This window comes from Crinia signifera, chromosome 8 (genome assembly GCF_055691185.1).
Source record: "Crinia signifera chromosome 8, ASM5569118v1, whole genome shotgun sequence".
In the NCBI taxonomy this organism is placed as follows: domain Eukaryota; kingdom Metazoa; phylum Chordata; class Amphibia; order Anura; family Myobatrachidae; genus Crinia; species Crinia signifera.
Window position 1 is genome coordinate 170,589,770 of NC_139224.1, and position 20,094 is coordinate 170,609,863.

General features: G+C 43.0%; 1 long non-coding RNA gene across 1 annotated transcript; it reads right to left on the reverse strand.

Annotated features, from left to right (window-relative positions):
• Positions 1 to 15,199: 15,199 nt before the first annotated feature.
• On the reverse strand, positions 15,200 to 19,891 carry LOC146026789 (uncharacterized). The gene is made up of 2 exons (XR_014454544.1): positions 19,566 to 19,891; positions 15,200 to 17,221 (listed from the first exon to the last, which is right to left on the reverse strand). It is a non-coding gene; the product is annotated as an uncharacterized LOC146026789 (long non-coding RNA).
• Positions 19,892 to 20,094: the final 203 nt, after the last annotated feature.

The following is a 20,094-nucleotide window of genomic DNA, read 5'->3' on the forward strand; positions in this document are numbered from 1 at the left end:
ACCATGTGCACTGCGGGTGGGGCAGATGTAACTTGTGCAGAGAGAATTAGATGTGGGTGGGGTTTTTCTTCAAAGTGAGATCTATATTGAAGTGTAAAATCATGCAGTCAGTATTTTCCCTGCACAGAAACAAAATAACTCACCCAAATCTAATTCTCTCTGCACATGTTACATCTGCCCCCCTGCAGTGCACATGGTTTTGTCCATCTAAGAAGGATTTTGTCAGAAAGAATGAACTAGAATAAACCCCGTTGTTCTTTGGGGCGGGGGATAAAGAGGTGGCCGCAACATCAGCGCAATTTAAGACGATAAGAAATAAAAAATAATGTATTTCCTCCCATATGCAGAATCTGGCAATAGTGAGGTATGGTTTATCACAGGCATGCCACGGGTACAGTACATGCACCCCAATTCGCCACCAAGGGGCATTTCATATGTAATAGGGTGCAAGTTTGCTAGAGGGGTGGGATTCTGACCAAACTCTGGTAGTTTTTTTTAAAGAGTACTCCCACCTGTACTACTCACACTTGTCACAATCACAACTACCCTATTCCCACATTTTATACACATGTCTGTTTTATTCCCACCTGTACTGCTCACACTGGTACACCTCAACACCTCCCCTACTCCCACCTGTACTACTCACACTGGTACATCCTCACACCTCCCATACTCTCACCTGTACTGCTCACACTGGTACACCTCAACACCTCCCATACTCTCACCTGTACTGCTCACACTGGTACACCTCAACACCTCCCATACTCTCACCTGTACTGCTCACACTGGTACATCCTCACACCTCCCCTACTCCCACCTGTACTGCTCACACTGGTACATCCTCACACCCTCCCTACTCCCACCTGTACTGCTCACACTGGTACACCCTCACAACTCCCCTACTCCCACCTGTACTCACACTGGTACACCCTCACACCTCCCCTACTCCCACCTGTACTACTCACACTGGTGTACACCCCCACACCCTCCCTACTCCCAACTACAGTATGTACAGGTATAGTTTCTTGTAAAACGTCAGCAATAGAGTGCAACATATTTGCTTAAAGCACCACATTGCATTACTTAAAACTCAGTGTGGTGTCAGACACCTACAGTATTAGTTGGTGCGAGAAAGGAGGTTTTGTTGTTTGTTTGTTTGTTGTTTTGTTGCAGATAACACAGTATACAGGTGATAGAAGATAAACAGCAGTCAATATGATCAGGTATCAATCTATTTTGTACTGTACAGCCATACAACACTGCAACGCTCCAATAACACATTGACAGGCTTGGGTCATATACAGAACCTTTTATAGAACCAAGTAAACAACATGCACCTGCAGTCTAATCTTCTTGGTCAATCAGACATGTGTTTTTATTGTTCCTGAAGTCATGCACATTAACACTCAGTTTAGAGACAACTTGTAGCATTTAACTATCAAATTACATGTCAACAACTTTACCACTCGGAACAGCTGAAAGAATTTTTAGTGGTCATTCCGACATTTGTGTTTGCGATTTCATTAGTTGTTAGAACGTAATTGATATTTTTTATGTTCTGGCTTGTCAAAAAATTATACGGAATGTAAGTTTCAAAAGCATAGTAACTATTTGAAAGAGTTTTGTGCAGAGATAAAAGGACCCATGTGTAGCTGGCCTCTTCACTACGCAATGTCCCAGAATAAACAGCACCAGGAGCCACATACTGTAGTAGTGAGTGATGCATTGTATTTCTGGCAAGCATGGCTGTCTTCAAAAATTGCGGGGCCCGGAAGTATGTGTCATGGGCCCCTCCAACAGACCCCCCCACAGCACCACTGGGCAGACCTGCTGGCTGGTGAAAAGTAGAGTGCATCCATTCCTATCTGCATTTTGAAAACAACTGCATGTGTGTATCTATCTATGTTGGTGTGTGTTATTGATAGATATTTCAAATTGGCAATTTTATTTTAGGTTGAGTGGGTCTTTAAATGTGAGTAGACTTGCTTCTGCTGAGAATCTCATTCCTTCCTGTATAACTAGTAATTCGATTTAATTCCAGGCATCAGGGGAGAAGAGAGATGTATAAAATCAGAGGTTATTATCTGTAATTGGCTCTCTTGTGAGCGGAGCCTTACCGTTGACTATGCATGATGGCAACAAGGAATTCTGGGACAGAACTGCGTGCTAGGCATGGACGTATCTCGCGGTATTGCTGCTGCGCAGTCAGAATATACGGGACAGCACCATTTTATTCCTTTGGGATTTTTTTTATGTTCCTTTAATATAATGGAAACAAGGTTTGATACTTAGCGCTGATTGGTATTAAGCACTGCAGCTAATACCTAGGGGGATTTACCAGAACCCCTAATAGTATAGACAAGAAAAAAACCGGAATGGTACAGCGCTGTGCTTAATATAATTTATAAATTTATTAAAAATTAATTTGCAGAATTATAACAATAATATTAAAAACATTTTTTTTAAATATATATTCAATGTGGCCAACATTGGGACAAACAAGACTAACAAACATAGATTGAAAAGCAAACTTCCCTCAAAGCAGACCCCTTGCAGGTGTTAGTGGGGGTAATTAGTAGTAGCATGCGGTTAATGGCAGTTTTTGGAGGGTTAGAAATAGTTTAGAAAGTTATAGGTATACTCCTTTCTTGTTAAAGACCGGTAAATTTTTGTAAGGTAATCCTTATGCCAGTTCAAGTAAGATTAGTACACAATGGTAAGTATACTTAAGTGGGCATCCGGACAAGCAGCAGGGAGCTTTGTTTGTAACCATAGCGAGTAACCATAGCAGCGTATAAACAAAAAGGATGAAGTCGGGCCCCAAAGTGAGGCTTGACACGCAGAGACGTACACACAGTAAATGACGTTAAGTAACAGCCAGGTCAGACTCGCGATGAAATCGAGATCTGACACGCAAGGACTGAACACCAATAAGAGCTTAGGACTGTACGCATTCGAAAGTGAGGCGCGACCCGCAATGACGGGCGCATGCGCGCCAATTAGATAAGCGGAAGTAACCGCTATAAAACGGCATTAACGGAGCTACATACTATTACCTCCTGAGGAAGCCGCTGACGGTGATAAAGGCGGAGAAACGCGTAGAGGATTGGGATTCAAGCTGATACCTGACAGCACGACTGGACCAGTCTCAGATAGGACCACTAACAATCGAAAATCGGTGGTCGGAGAGGTCCGTGTAGGAGACTACAAACAAAGCTCCCTGCTGCTTGTCCGGATGCCCACTTAAGTATACTTACCATTGTGTACTAATCTTACTTGAACTGGCATAAGGATTACCTTACAAAAATTTACCGGTCTTTAACAAGAAAGGAGTATACCTATAACTTTCTAAACTATTTCTAACCCTCCAAAAACTGCCATTAACCGCATGCTACTACTAATTACCCCCACTAACACCTGCAAGGGGTCTGCTTTGAGGGAAGTTTGCTTTTCAATCTATGTTTGTTAGTCTTGTTTGTCCCAATGTTGGCCACATTGAATATATATTTAAAAAAATTTTTTTTAATATTATTGTTATAATTCTGCAAATTAATTTTTAATAAATTTATAAATTATATTAAGCACAGCGCTGTACCATTCCGTTTTTTTTCTTTAATATAATGTATAATGTATACATTTGTAACCTATTAAACTATTAATAATTTAAGTATCAATTATATCTGCGCCCCACGGGGTATTATCCCTTTGGAATCTATATAAGTTAATCCTCTTTCATGTGTATAATTGCAGTAGTGTACGGTGTGGTGTGGTGGAATTAATACATTTCTTTGCTGGCTCCATGAGAGCATTATTATATATTTTGGGACATTATTATATATTTTGGGACCAATTACTAGACCTGTTCTTCGATAAGAGGGCAATAACTCATTGTACAGACGGAGCGCCTCTCATTCAGTGCCAGCTCTCGCCAGATCCGCTACGCTGGGGAGAGCCAGGGGAGAGGCGCTCCATCTGATGGGTACGTGGCGGGAGCGGAATCCCTGCCCTTCTCTGCTTCAGGGAGACAGGCAGGGTTAGGGGGGGTGAGTGTGGGGGGCTGCGGGCACCAATGGGGGAGGGGAAGTGATGGGAGGCGGTGGTGGGCTAAGACGGAATGGGGAGCGAGAGCGTCTCGTGCGCGCCTGCCCCTTCCCATCTGATGGCGGGTCCTGGCGATTGGTGATAGAACTGCCAGGACCCACAACCAAGAGAGCGTCTCCATCTGATAGAACACCATCTTTAGTAAGATAAAGAAACCGCGTGCGAGGGGATGTATTACCAAACACAGTCCCCTCGCATGACAGGGAAGGGATTCAGGTGCTGATCTCGGTGACGCAGCTTGGTGGTGTTAAGGTGCAGCTAAGCAGCAAGTGACCGCTGCTTAGCGATCCAACCTGAATTAGACCCTAATTTCCAACAGGCCAGAGACAGGAGCACCTGAGATGCAGCAAGGCACAGCAGGAGGAGAATCCAATGGCAGATTGAATATACAATGGCAGAGCCTGCTTGGGGCGAGCAGCTGATGCGCCTGCCCTGAATTGGGAACACAGCGGTCACCTGAAAAGTTAGTATTGATTTACGTTTCACGAAGGCTGCAGACATCATACAAATGATTGGGGGGGGGGGTGTTTTCAGCCAAGCTGCGTTTATCTGTTTGCTAGGCTGCAATTACACACAACCTAGCCAAATCTGAATCAGGCCCATAGTTATCACATTTGAAGAATTGTCATTGAAATTCATCAAGATATTTAAGGGTCTTGGGGACAACAACAGAGATATTGATAAGAAACTCGCCACGGCAGGAATGAAACTCATTTATAAATTACAAATGCTAGAACCCAAAGGATTATATTATCATCTTGATTTTGAGATAAAGTGGCTCCTCCACATTTGATTTTATGTAATTTTTTATTCTGATTTTTATCTGTTTTTAATTCGTTATATTTTGGTTGTTCCCATGTTATAAATAAATTAAAATTCTATGGCAAATACAGCAAATATGGCAACTTCTGGCAGATGAGTGCCTCCGGGCTGGTGGAACATACAAAGTCATATTCGTGGAAAGCATAAAGATAAGATTCCGGTGGTTGGAATACTGACATACTCATCCCAGCTGATGACGTAAAGGAAGCGATATATAACCACCTTATCCAACGGTCTTGTTCTGTTCTGACATCACAGGAAGTGACATCACAGGAAGTGACATGTTTTAACCTTCTCCACAACTCAATTAGCCTTTTCCGTGTGATGGGGGTTGGTCAATGGTAGAATAACCCTCATTTTCACTCTTACGATCTAATCGTGTTAACCATGGAGTTTTACCAACTGTCAAATTTTCCAGAGCACAATGGTGATGCATTGTAAACGTCAGGCGGACATTTTGCCGTATAACTCCGGAACAAAGCAACCAATTACAACGCTAATATTTTTCTGCAAATCTACAGATCAATTTGGTATATGGCATCAGACAACGGCATCATAGAAATCTATGACTCATAACAGTCATCCTTCTATTAATATATACATATATTAAATAGATATAAACAAAACAATTGTTTAATTTATCATCTGCATTAACTAGATAGAATTTAGCATTGTAATTCTTAAAAAATGTACGCCTAAAACTATTTTTTAAAGGGGGGACACTGAAACTGTGTCCATGTCGACTTACGTTGAAACACGGGACAAAAAAGTGCAAAAACTCACGTCGACTGTTGACCTTCCCATTAGCGAGCTAATGCTTTCGTGAACCTTCCGACCATGTTGACCGATTTCAATTGTCTACGTAATGTATGTCCACCTTTATAGTGTCAACCCTATGACTCATACCCCTTTAAAATTAGGTTTTTGAATTAAGATAACAAAAAAAAAAAACATGACATACTAATCATTCTTTGGAAAGCTTAAAAAAATATAATTAAATTATTCATGCAATTGATGATATACTACAATGCGATGGATGGGTCACTTTCTTTAACTGTACATTGGTTTTTGTCTTAATAAAATACCAACAGTGTTCCTGGATGCAGTTTGGGTTGAAGAATATCCAATCCAATTATATAACACTATGAGAATGTGTGCATGCTTATAATTATCTGGTTTAAGTATTTATCTGCAGAAAATAGACAGGCAATTTGGAAGAAGGTTGCAAAACCATGTCTAATTGGTCATGGCTAGAAATTTTTGAAATTAAATGTTTCCTTTACAAAAAGAGCCAAGGGGATTTGGTAAATAAGGTCATTTTATCCCCCGTGAATCACTGCACATACTGCCGCTAATACCAGAATTTGTCCTGTGGATGAACTAGAAGAATGAACAAAGTTATCACAGGAAAATTAATTTTCAGAATGAATTATTTATAAGATTACGTGTTTTCACATTTTGATTAAAATTCCGAGAAGTGTATTTGTGGCGAGGGGCTTGATCCTCTACCACGAAACTTTCTTAACCTGGAAACTAAAGACAAACAGAAATGACTTTAACCTGTGCATTGAAGCTTCAGACGCCGCACATTGCAATGGAATGTTAAAAAGTAAATCATCAAAATATTTATTCCGTGTGGCGCACAACTAAATAATTTTTCGGAGACTTTCTGTATTCCACTTTACTAAGTTTTGAGTTCTGGAGAGCTAGACATATTAAAATATTAATTTTCCGGTTTACTGAAATGATTTCAGAGGCAAACGCCATTTAAATTCTGAATGTAAGTATGAGAAAGGACGATATGGCTGCTACTAATCCTCTTCAGTGTTTTTTAATCCATTTATTGGAATTCTTTTAATTTATTTTATGTACTCACTGGTTATGAATCAGTCATGAAGGAGGTCTGGTAGGAATATATATATATATATACACACACACACACACATACACACATACACACACACACACTTGTAATCATCAAACTATTTTATCTTATTTTTTATACACAGACACATTTGACAGACAAATATTATGACAATGTTGCAATTGCAACATTATATTATATAATACAATAATTCAATAATTTTTTAACGAAAACGAACCCAATTTTTTTTCTTATGTTATCATATTAACAGTTCATTTGCATGATTTAATTGTTAGTATGTTGTAGAAGAAAGTGAATGCAGATATTCGGCCATATTCTGAGTTGTATGATTGTAGCCGAATACAAAACTCCATGCATCCCACCATTAAATATGTGCATCACTACTCCCCATACTGGCTTACCCTCCTGGAATGGCCAGGAGGTTCACAAAAATTGGGTCCCCCTCCCAGCCCCCCAAATGCCCCCACACGCCCCCGGTCTCCCCTGCATCTTCCCACGGAGAGGGAGGGACTAAAATGACACAATTTGGTATCATTTTTGGATCATCAATTTAGCCCTGCCCCTTCAAAGGACACCGTGAATCATGAGGAACTGATGATATAGGGCTACATTACCACCGCCCAAATGGCAGCTGAAAGTCTCCTCTCTGTGGTTCTCCCAGAGAGGAGACATTAAATGTTGACAAGACTGCTACTCCCACAATAAATACAATGCATGGGTACCCAGGGGCAAACACAGGATTTGCAAGGGGTGGTGGTGGTGGTGGTGGGGGTTCCAAAGAGGGGTGGAGAGATGCATGGGGTTGAGAGTATATACCCGGTCCATTAAACAAGTGTAAATAAATACAAAAATGATACACATATCTGGGTGTGGTATTACTGGCCGGCGTTTGTGATCTCAATGGTAAGTATTTTTCATCTGTCAGGGGGGGGGGGGGGGTTCTGGGTACACAGGTATTCCTTACTTTTTTCAAAAACATTGAAGGCAGTTTCTGATAAAAAAAGATCTGACTTCAAAACAAGTCGGATCTGTTTTGTTGGAAACGGCCGCGGATTGACAAATGTGCCGCCGCTTATTAATGATCCACGGCCATTTTCTTGATCCACAGAGTTTCCGACACTTGACGGCCGCAACATGAATTCCGGCTGTCTAGCTGCTGTAAAACGGAACAATAATGGCCTGGGATTCCGACTGTTGGGATGTTCCTACAGTTGGGGTCCCGAATTGAATACTCCCCTCTGTCTGTCTGTCTGTCTGTTGCCCCCTCTGGTGACAGATCTTCCAGGTCTCGCCAGTTTCAAGTTCAACTTAAATTTTTCATGACATTTTGGGTTTTTGTTGTGGGTGAAATTAAAAATGAAAAACAAAGAGATAACAACCAATTGTTTTGCCGCAACATGAGCCATTTTGGCAACAAATCCAAACCAATAAGTTATCTATCTAACAGCATTACTAAATGATATAACCTTTTCTTTCAGGCTGACTGTGTAGGTCACATGACGTCAGCGCCCGCCCCCCAATTCGGCGCAGAGCGGACATCTGAAAAGGAAGTATGGACTTACTTTCCAGAGCGAAGGCTGCAGAAATCCTTCATTCATCCGCATACACATCCCCTTGCATGCTAGCAAGGGGATTCGGGCGCCGAAAGCCATTCGGTGGGGCTACGGGCAGCGTTTACCTGTTCGCTAAGCCTAGCGATCAGGTCTGAATTAGGCCCTTTGCTTGGGTTTGTACAAGTACATTTTCTATGTCAGTTTGCTGTCTGATATAATTTATTTTCTTGTGATAAACTATTCAAGCGTGCGTTATATCGTCTTCATGCCGCCTTTTTTGTGTCTTCGTGCAAACGTTGTATTCCTAAGAAAATCCATTACAAATAAATGTATATGAAAAGCTCAAATTGTCCGGAAAATGCCTCCGCGCGTGCTGGGGGCGGCTGTCTATATGTGCTAATCCAGCAGTCACAGCCCAGTTCTGCCGCTCTGCTCCAGCCCGGAGAGACATAACCAGCACCCGGCTGGCTAAGGCTTGTGACCGCGTCATGCACATCTGGGATGGCGACACACAGACTCATAGGAGTCACATCTCGTTTACCAACATATATGACAACAATCTGATTTTGATTGAAGCATTATGAGACTTCAAAGTCAGTTCAGGCCACACATGCTGCAATACCACAGATGATATCGGGCACTGAATGTCGCTACAAAGCCATTCCCCGGTGTACCGCCATCCACCCGACTCTGCGGGGGAAATTTACTAAGCCAAATAGGGCAAAAAAAAAAGCCCATAGGTAGCTCTCTGTCCATTCATCAGCACGTCCTGAAGAGTGGTACCTGTGGAAGAAAATTATACTTACAAGTGTCCTACGGCGTAGATCTGGTCCTTTACGTTCCAAGGTAGGCATCCAGGACAAAAAAAACGCTAAAACCCGATCCACCGAACTGACAGGAAGAGATGCAGGATGTGTGTTTACATCCTGTGGCTCCTCCTCTCGAATGCCGCTATTGGCTGCCTAGCAGCCAATCAGGTGCGATGCGATTTGCACTTCCGACTTTGACTATATAGTAAAAATTGGAAGAAAAGTTAGCACATGTCGCACAGTGGGTCTGATTCAGGCAATTATCAACGGACTGCACATGCGTAAGGCCTGTAGTACACATGCGTGGGGCCGGGCTTGATGAAAGCCTGCCACTTCTTTTAATCGCGAGCCGTTTGCACGCTGATGGGCGGCACCGTGGGATCAGCATTGCAAGAAACAATAGACTGTACGGGCAAGCCAATTGTGACCACAGATGGAGCAGCTTATCGCCATGCGCCGTCCCCCGCCAGCCGCCAGAATCCTACAGAATGGAGCGCTTGTGCTGGAGATGCCGCATTGTGTCTGATGCCCCTGCAGCCGTCTCCTGCCGCTGCCAGTCTCACCTGCTCTCACCTACACTCTTCCCGATCCCTGACTGTCTCCCTTAAGTGCAGACGGGCAGGGAAGCTCCCTGTCCCCACTCCCCGCCGCCTTGCTGACAGTGGTGCGCAAGTGAGTGAGCCGCTTGCGCGTCCCCATCAGCCGGTCCGTCCTCCTCCAGACTGCACCAGCACATGAAATCTGGCGATTGAGCAGGCTGGTTGATGGCGGCTCCATCTGTATATTGTATAATCTCACATAGGGCGGGATGTACTAATGGGAAAATGCGGTAAAACGGGGGTTAAACCACATTTTCCTGTGTACCATTACCCGTCCGCCCCATCTCCTCTGGGTGGCAAAACCCTATAGAAGCTTATGGGTTTCTATCGATGCCCGTTGCCCACCGTCCGCGCGACCCCCCCCCCTCCCGTCCTCCATCAATCTCCTCCTCCCCCAGCAGGTGTCACAGCCGGGAGGACATCCGGCTGCAGGGGGGAGGAGGAGACGCAGGGGGACACTGGCAGCCGCCGGGATGTGACGGAGACCCCCGCACACCACATTACAGGTATCGCGGGGGTCACCGCACCGCACCCCTGTTAGTACATATGCGGTAGCATGGCGGCGTCTGGGCAGCGATGTATATTAATACATCCCGCCCATAAACAAAAACTCATGGGTAAATTTACTAACCTGTGATGTTGCCCATAGCAACCAATCAGATCATATCTAATTGAAATGTAAATGGCAATGTAACAATAATTCTGTGTAACGGGGCCAGGCTACATGCGAAAGCAGCCAGTATTTACCTTGCACAGAATAAATATAGATGTATTTGCTCCCCTCAGATTGCAACATGGTTTGTTCCAGATACCACATTACCTGCTCTTTTTTTTTTGCTTCACTTCAGAATCAGATCCAGGCCTGATACAGGATTAGATGTAAGCACGGTGCGTCCCATGCAGCCAGTCATTCACAAGGAAAAGGAGACGCAGGCCCTGAAATCCATCTGTAGATAAAGAGGTGGTAAAAGGTTTTGCACATGGGAGATCAGAATAATGGACTGAGATGAGCATGGAGTAACAGCAAATTACATTGTTCAAGGAATCCGGGTTAAGTAAGATTCTTTTATAGTTGAACTCCACGCCCCCCCATGGCTCCAAAGAGCAGGCTGTAGGCCCCATACCGGTACTACGGCACTCAGCGTCCTCAGAGCCACCATAGGGTGGCAAGCATTTACAGCACTTCTGAGAGTGAGCGCCGTGTTCTGAAGACACAAAGAGCAGGTACTCACAGCGCACCTTTCACCCACCCCGGGCAGACGGGAAGGCAGACATCGCTAAGTTCCTCGCATTTCAAAAAGAAAGGAGACAGATGAATATTCCTGAATACTTTGACCTTTCCTATACTGTGCACAGGTCTACGCTTCCCATTCTGTTCTATTTTCTTCTGTCAGAAGTGAGAAAGGAGCGTAGAGAGATAAAGAAAAGTCTGAAGTCTGCATGGTGCTAAAAGGTAGTTAAATCCGACTTGTAAAGCGTCGGAACAGATGGAGGATAATTGCAGAGGTGTACGGAGGATGAGAGGGTCCGGACTCTGCTTTGTTTTGTGCGTGCAGATGTCAGTGCAAAATACGATGCGCTATATCTCGTGTTCTGCTTTATGCAATTACTGTTCTGCTGCATTATGGAATTATTTTCAAATAACTTTTAGGTGACACAAAGGGGCCTGATTCAGCTTTGTTTGCAATCCGCAAATCCCACCCAGATCGAGTTGCATATGCAATCCTATATTAAATGGACCCCAGAGAAACAGCTCCTGTAAAATCGCTTGGTTACACAATAAAATGATCCTACAATTGATGGCTGTCACATGTGAGCATTGGCGGATTCAGGGGGGGGCACCTGGGCACGTGCCCCGCCTGTCATTTCATTTTGTAGCTGAGGACCAGGGCTTTCCAACGAGCCCAGCCCCGTGTCTCTAGCCCCCCCGGGAACCAAAGATATCGCCTGACAAAGCTGTAACGTTTTTTCCCCATAGGGTAATTTGGGAACTGGCAATTCCGACCCCCACCTAGTTCCGACGGCTGCCAGTTCCCTCCCTGGCATCACAGAAGCTTGTTGATCTCATTCAATTCCAAATCGCTGGGCCTTCAATATGATACCAGGCTGGTCCATATCGGTCAATCGGTTCCAGAGATATTGCATGTACAGTATGTGCCTATGCACATCCTTGCTGGCGGGTCGCCAGAACGTACGCGCTGGCGACCCGCCAGCAGCCTCGCCAGCGAGGAGACTGAGACGCGCGTGCGTCTCACGCGCACGCGCGTCTCAGTCTCCGTCGCTAGCGTGGCGGAAACCCTGTCCGTCTCCGCCTCAGGGAGACGGACGGGGTTAGGGGGGGGTTAGGGGGGATGCGGGCAGGCGGCGGGGACCCCGGGTTACCGCCGGCAAGCCGGCGGGGACCCGGGGAAACGTTTGGAAGCGCCGTCGGAAGGGGGTGCGCGCGCCTCTCGTGCGCGCGCGTCCCCTTCTCACGATCGCCATGGCGCTGGCGGGGGATGGCGGCTGGCGACGCCAGCGCCATCCCCTGCAAAGATGGGAACAGACCCATCTGTAAACCGATTTTTTTATTTTTGAAATGTAATTTCATGGCTGTTCATGTTCTTTGAGGGCAGATTACTCTGGAACCAAACGTTTCAGTTTCACTGGACCAAAATCATTCAAAGCCCACTCAAATCAATATGATACTTGTCTCATGTAAATGGGTAAGTTGGTTCCGAAGATATAGCCGGTTAAATGAGATAATTGGTTAAAGAGGGGGAGGGGTGATTTTCTCTCCCCCTCACACCAGAAAATGCAGGGACTAGGCTGGTGTAAAGGGGGCCAACCTGGGAATGCATTTTCTGGTGTGAAAGGGGTATTATTTCAAATAGCCGGGACCTGCAGTGCTCTGAATACAGCCAGGCTCTGCCACTATCAGTGGCTATCACTTCTGCCTGGCGGCGGCTGTCCCCCATTTACCGCGAGCATGTATTCTCCCTTGGCAATGAGCATGTAATCCCACATGGCAACGAGCATGGAACCTCTGGCAATGAGCATGGAACCCTTGGCAATGAGCATGTAGAGAAGCAGCACTTATGAAGCATAATTTTAATAGGCATTATGGTGTTTGGCATAACACATAATTGACATAATGGTGTGTAACTTAACGTGTAATGGACATTATGGTGTAAATGTTTAATGCACGCCTTTGATGGACAATGTCCCTGTTTATGAAGCGTATTGGGAATTTTGGCTTAATTGTGTGGCATTATGTGAATTCTGGCTCAATGAGTGTAGCATTATGTGAATTTTTGCTCAATCCTAGTGTGGCATTATGTGAATTTTGGCTCAATCCGTGTGGCATTTTTTGAATTTGGCTCAATCCTAGTGGCATTATGTGAATTTTGACACAATCCATGTGGCATTATGTGAATTTTGGCTCAATCCCTTTGGCATTATGTGAATTTTGGCTCAATCCATGTGTTATTATGTGAATTTTGGCTCAATCCGTGTGGCATTATGTGAATTTTGGCTCAATCCATGTGGCATTATGTGAATTTTGGCTCATTCCATTTGGCATCATGTGTAGGGGCAAGTATAGTGGGGTCTAGTATTTTGTTGCATAATGTGTAGAAGTTGTATATAGTGTTGTACACTACACTCAAGGACATGCCCCTTGTTGAGTGGCCACACCCCCTTTTCCGGAGCGCGCCTTCGGCGCGCGCACAACTGCATCCTTCACTTTTGTCGCCATGGTGGGTCTGCGTACTTTAAATGCCAGGGCCTATTTTTAATCCCATTCCCACCCTCTCTCTGCCGCTCTCTTAGCATGTACACTGGCATTACTAACACCGCCCCTCCCCCACCTAAACCCTCTTTTATCATGGTGCCCCCCCTGTCATTTTAACCTGGATCCGCCCCTGCATGTGAGCAGCTGGTACAGGCATTTAGTACAACTGGCAATATAATCACAATAATCACTGGATGATTTACGGGTAATCCAGGGGCACAAACCAAAGACCAAAGCCTGGGGAAGTCCAGCATCTCTGAGAGTGCTGGTCATGTACCCACAGTGATGCACACATTTTCATCAGGACTCTGACCCTTTCCCGGAAGGGTCCAGCTTTGAGTAACAGCAATGTTTGGAGGTATTCCTTCCAAATCTAACTCTCTCTGCACATGTTACATCTGCCCCTCCTACAACGCAGCAAGGGGGTTATCCAGGTACACATGTTTCATCTGCCCCACCTGCAGAGCAGTGCGGGGTTACCCAGGTGAATATGTTACATCTGCCCCACCTGCAGCACAGTGTGGAGTTACCCAAGTGAATATGTTACATGCCCATTATCTTGGTTTTGTATGTGAATGTATTACTTAGCACTAGGAGGTTATGTATCTGCCTCTGTCCACCTTCTCCCATCAGTGCATCCTAAATGCTGCCCCCAGCCTGGATCATCTTGGCCTTCAAATTAAAATTCTTCTCCGGCGACATTCTCAAACTGCCGCCAAACACAATCCTTTGTACATGTATCCAATCTCTTCTTCTTCTGACAACCATGCCAGGATCCGAACAGTTGGCAAGGCCGCACCACAGAAGAAAACTGTGTCTATAATGGAGGGGAGGGACCTGATCCTCAGGGGCGTGCCTAGACCTGATTGCTTATCCAACCATGTAAAAGACCATAAACACTTGAGTTGCAAGTTAGGGGTGAGTGGGCAGGGCCAGCAACACTGGGGAACTTCCCGTAAGATGAAGATGGAGGAGGGCTTGCTAAATCAGCGAGTGAGCAGGACAGGTTTTTCCTGATGGGCATCCAACCCTGTGTGACAACACTGGCCTCCTCATGGTCCTATCCCTATCTGTCGTTCATTGCCGAGCATGCCAGTGGCTGGCACCTGATATGCAGATTAGTTGTAAACCAGACACACTTGGCTGCTGCCTGGTTGATGGGCACAATGCAGTCCTAAGCGGGAAACAACCCTGAAGCTGGGATTGTACCAAATGTCCTACTGTAATCCAGTATTGGGATTGGTGACCTCATAGTAACATTTTCCAAGTGCACTCCTTCATATAAGGTCTATTTCTGTATTTATTTTTCCATTTTATGGCTTTAAGCAAATTTATTTATTTGATCTTACGGCTCAAGACTACAGAAAATAAAAGATGTAACGTACACAAATATTCACAGCAGCCTTTGGGAACGGAACATTTATTATTTAAACATAGAACTACTCTGTAAAACAATACAAGTACGTACTTAATAAAACATGACAACATTCAAAGCTATATAAATAAAGGCATTTATTCCCATAAAGACAATCTATGGATTATCCACTGACCTCACTATAGAGATCGCTAAACCCTTCTGTGCTACCCTGGGTTTAACTATATTGCCCAGGAGGGCGGGGAATTAGTGTGTGTGTGTGGGGGCGGGGAAGGAGTGTGTGTGTGTGGGGGCGGGGAAGGAGTGTGTGTGTGGGGGGGTTCCAGAGCTTATGGCCAATAGCTAATGCTACAATATCGCAGAGTGGCCAGTTGAGAGGTCCAGAAGATCCTTCTCCGATTGCTAGTGCTTCACGCACACACTTTCTTCCTCACGCATATACTTTCTTCTTCTCCCTTCTCCCCCTTCCTCTTCCCTGACCATGTCCTACCACACCTCCTCTAGAATGCCCTGTTTTATTATAGCTGACACATGGCCACTACACGTTAAACTGCGGCCTCCATGTTCATCACTTCATCAAACCTCACCAATGGTGTTCTACATCTCTTTTACTCCCTAGTTATGTGTCCACCTGTAAACCCTCTAAGATGTAAGCTCTTGTAACCAGGACAATTGGCTCGTGTTCGCTACATAATTATGTAATCTGCAGTGATGTAATCTGCGCATCATTATCATGCAATTATTAGCGATACTTATTAAGCTGTGAACATATCCATAACTGTCTGGTATAATCACTATATCACTTTGCTTGATGTTTCATGCATTACCCATGGGACCCCTGTGGTATCCTTATAAAAAATTAACATAATTTAAAAGATTTATTCTGATTGGTTAGGACCCTTGCATAAAGTAAATGTGTATATTTTTTCAAACACATTTTATAACTGTCTACAAGGCCCAGCGTGTAAAACCAAAATCAATACAGCCAACGGAACATAAACAATCATCGGAAATAATTTAGTTAACCCCTTATGCAAAGGCAGCACTTTTGGCGGTATGCTTGGTAGAAGAGCTTTCACTCTACTTAGACATGTAAAGCTGAGATAAACCTGCATTCAAATCCCTCTAATAAAAAGCAACTATGTTGTAAATTAATTTTTATACTACAAAAAGTTATTTTTCTTCTAGATACTGTGCGTATATTGATGATAATTGTGTGTGGATAATTTGCATTTCAACATTTATTTTATACATTTGACATTTAATTCCTTATCAGCAATTCCACTCCTCTAAATATCTACTTCATCTGCCTGAAAAAAAATAAATGCATTCTAGCTCAGAAGTTCTAGTACGAGTTATATTCATTTCACTATCCCACTTTTATTTTATTTTTTTAATTCCCACAATGTTTGGAACAGAAATGATTTTTAAAAAGAATCTGGCTGCTCAATTATTCCATCGCCTAATTGACTTTCCGAAAGCTATTGTAAGATGCAGCTTGAAAAACTATTTCTGCTGTTTTTAATTTATTCCAGCTTTAAGTTTGCTTTTAAACAATCCTTATAATTCAGCCCACACTTCAGACAATTTAATTAAACTAATTAGTACATGAATGTGATCAGTTTGTAAATACCTGAGATTTATAGAATGTATTTTTTTTCGCCTGCTTAATATAAACTGCTTTAAGCCCTTAAATAGCAATCAAGTAGCGTTCTATCCGTGTGCACCTGAAATACGTAAAGTATTAACGTTTAATTACTGTAAATCTGTTCTTTGTGTCTTTATCATTTTTCAAACATTGTACTGAGAATCTGGTACATTTTGTTGAAATTAAAAAAAAAAAATTCAGAAAAAAAAAATAGATCAACTTTTTCTGCAAAAATTGTAGTCACAAAATCTTCAGTGACATGCATCCTTTTTGTAAAATTGACTATGTCCGTCCATCAATAAACTGTCACCGGGATATTTCATCTCGATAGCCAATTTTTCTTTCGTACATAACCATAGTCATGCTGACGAAACGCATTTCGGAATTATGTTGGATGTATGAGTGCAGGCAAGGAATAGTCAGTATAAGTAGGCATAAGAAGAATTGTTCAATAGGTCAAAAGTCAATAGATCAACACTATATGGTCGACATAGATATGGTGGTCAAAAGATCACATGGTTAAATGGTTGACCTGGCAATAGTCGGCACAAAAAAGTTTTTCTATTTTTTTTTTTTTTACTTCAGTTGGAAGCAGAGCGAGGCACCTTACCCAATGCAAGATCAGCATTCACTAATTTGGGGTCCATGATATGAAATCTACAAACGGACATAAAAAAAAAAACATTTAAAACTCATGTCAACCTTTTCCTGTGTCATCCATTTCCGTGTCAACCTTTGGTTTATGTCAACTTTGTGCTTCTCAAGCTTTTGGGTCAGTCTAGACACTGTTGGCCTTTTCATTGTTGAGCTAATATTCCACACCCTTCATAAGTGCTCATTTGGAGGCAGTTAATTGAACCCCAGGTGCAACACATGAACTGATGATGATAAAGAAGATGTTGATTAGTGCCTGCTTCTGATTGGCTGAAGGCATCTGAGTCCCTCCCACTTATTCTAATACAATAGTAATCAGTGGTGGCTCCAGGGGGGGGGGGGGGGGGTTATGGGGGGGAGAGCTGAAGCACAGTTCAAATAGGGGAAAAACACCAACTGCTAGTGAGTCAGGGGTAAATGTATGAAGCAGTGATAAGGTAGGAGAAGTGATAGAGTGCTTGGTACTTTTTCACTGGCCAATCAGCTCCTGACTGTGAAGTCACAGTCCGGTTTTAAAAAGGACAGTTAGGAGTTGATTGGCCGGGGGGGGGGGGGGGGGGGAGGGAGCTGAAGCACAGTTCAAATAGGGGAAAAACACCAACTGCTAATTAGTCAGGGGTAAATGTATGAAGCAGTGATAAGGTAGGAGAAGTGATAGAGTGCCTGGTACTTTATCACTGGCCAATCAGCTTTTGACTGTAAAGTTACAGTCTGGTTTTTAAAAGGACAGTTAGGAGCTGGTTGGCCGGTGATAAAGTACCCGGCACTTTATCACTTCTCCTGCCTAATCACTGCTTCATAAATCTACCCCTCAGTTTGGAATGGCAGTTGGTGTGAGTTCCCTATTTGAATTTTGAACTTTGCTGCCAGGCCAGCTCTGGAGCCGCCACTGATAGTAATGTTTATGCTATAAAACTTTTGCATTATTAAAGTGGTATCAACTTTCGTTCTGATGTATCAGATGTCTTGATTTGAGCAGAAGTAATGTTTTCATATTTCTTTGGATCTTGTTCTTCGCTGTTCCTTTTACATGGTCAACACAACTTTATAATGTATTATTAATAATACTGGCCAGCCATGCATATTACATTGTAAATGAATTGTGCCTTGAATCACTGTGCGTTACGTCCCTGGTGTAATCTAGGAGCTTATGCTACACTTCTCACCCAGCATACTGCATGCCAACCATGCGTGGTCCGCCAGCCCCATCTCTTTCCAAGGCACAATTTGCGATTTATACGCAAATCAGCATGAGCCCCGTACTGCGCTACATCCCCGTATTTGGCATTACCAAATGTGTCACTCTGCACAGAAATAGGGCACAAATGTTCAAACAACTGCAACAAAACCAGGAAATCAACCAACACCTGCTCCTGGTACCACTCACAGGAATGCCATTAATGTGAGATGTTCACATAAAGGCTTCTTTTATCCCTCACAGGCCAAGATGGGTAAGCCAACAATTTCAATAGTATAGCTCTCTTAGACAGATGCTTACCAATTAATTCTTACTAGCATTCACATAAAGGTTTCTTTACATGTATGATCCCCAATAGACCATCAGAAGCATCTTCAATGATATGCGCTTAGATGTTTAGAGGTAAAAGCAAACGTATTCCATATAAAAGAAGAACACAGGAATCCTGTATCACCCTCACCCGGCAGTAACCCTCTCACCAAAGTAGTGGTTAAGTATTGAGTCTCAGAAATTCTGTCCTTATCCAGCATTGCTTTCTTCTGCACCTTGGGGACATCCATTTTTATTTGTTATATTTAAATAACCAAATGAAACAGAATTTTTAGCCTTTTCCAATAGCTGCATTGAAAGTTAGGTCATTGGTATTACAGCTCAAACAGGCAGAGAAAACCTCAAAAACATCAAAAATAGTCATTCCCGGTAAGATACTGTAAACATCACATTAATACCTTGTTCTTTAGTTATTAAGTAAAAAATTCAGAATGTTAACACCAGAATGACGACATCATCAAAATGTTGACAACCATAAACATTACCGTAATATTGACATGTTAATGTTAGCTGGTACAATATTGACCACGATTACCTTATTTCCTATTCTGGTATGACCTCCTTGGCCAAGTGCCCCCCTTGCTTTATAATATACATTGCAATGTGATAAAGTTTTTTTTTCCCATCTTAGATGTATGGACACAATAGTAAATTGACCTCTAAAGTTGACATCTACTTACAGAATGGGTTGACATACTGTACGTTTGACAGCTACTCACAAAGAGCAACTTTAAAAAAATACAATTATTGGGCAATTTAATCATACATAGATTATCTCTCTTCCCACAATAATACAATCGATAATCTGTGTTTGCATACCTTGTCTCCATAGTTCCTGTAAAATATATATTTTTGTATTCATCACATTATGGAAGGAACCGCAGTTGTTTAAATGAAACATGTTTGGTCTGACATGAACTAGTGAATAACCTAAAATATTAACTGCTATATTTAAACTTGGGTGCTGCGTTGCCATGGAAACAGAATTCTCCCAAACGGATTCTGCGTAAAGAGCTTGATCAAACTGTTCTGTTGATAAAATTTGAAAAGTAATTACATTAAGATTTTTTTATATTTTTTTTCCATCTCCAAAATACATGAAAATAATAACTTGTTTATGTAATCAAACATTGCCACTTATGTCAATTATGTGTTGTCTTACAATTCTCAACCTTGTTTTCGCTGCTGCATTGCTTAATTTGATTTTTATCGGATTTTTGATTCATCTTATTTGCGGAGGATTCATGTGTATATCGATAGGTGATGAATCACAAGACGCGCCCATCAAACACTTCACGGTCCGCTGGCTACTGACTTCAAAGAGTGAAGTTTGAAGGAACGCGGAGGA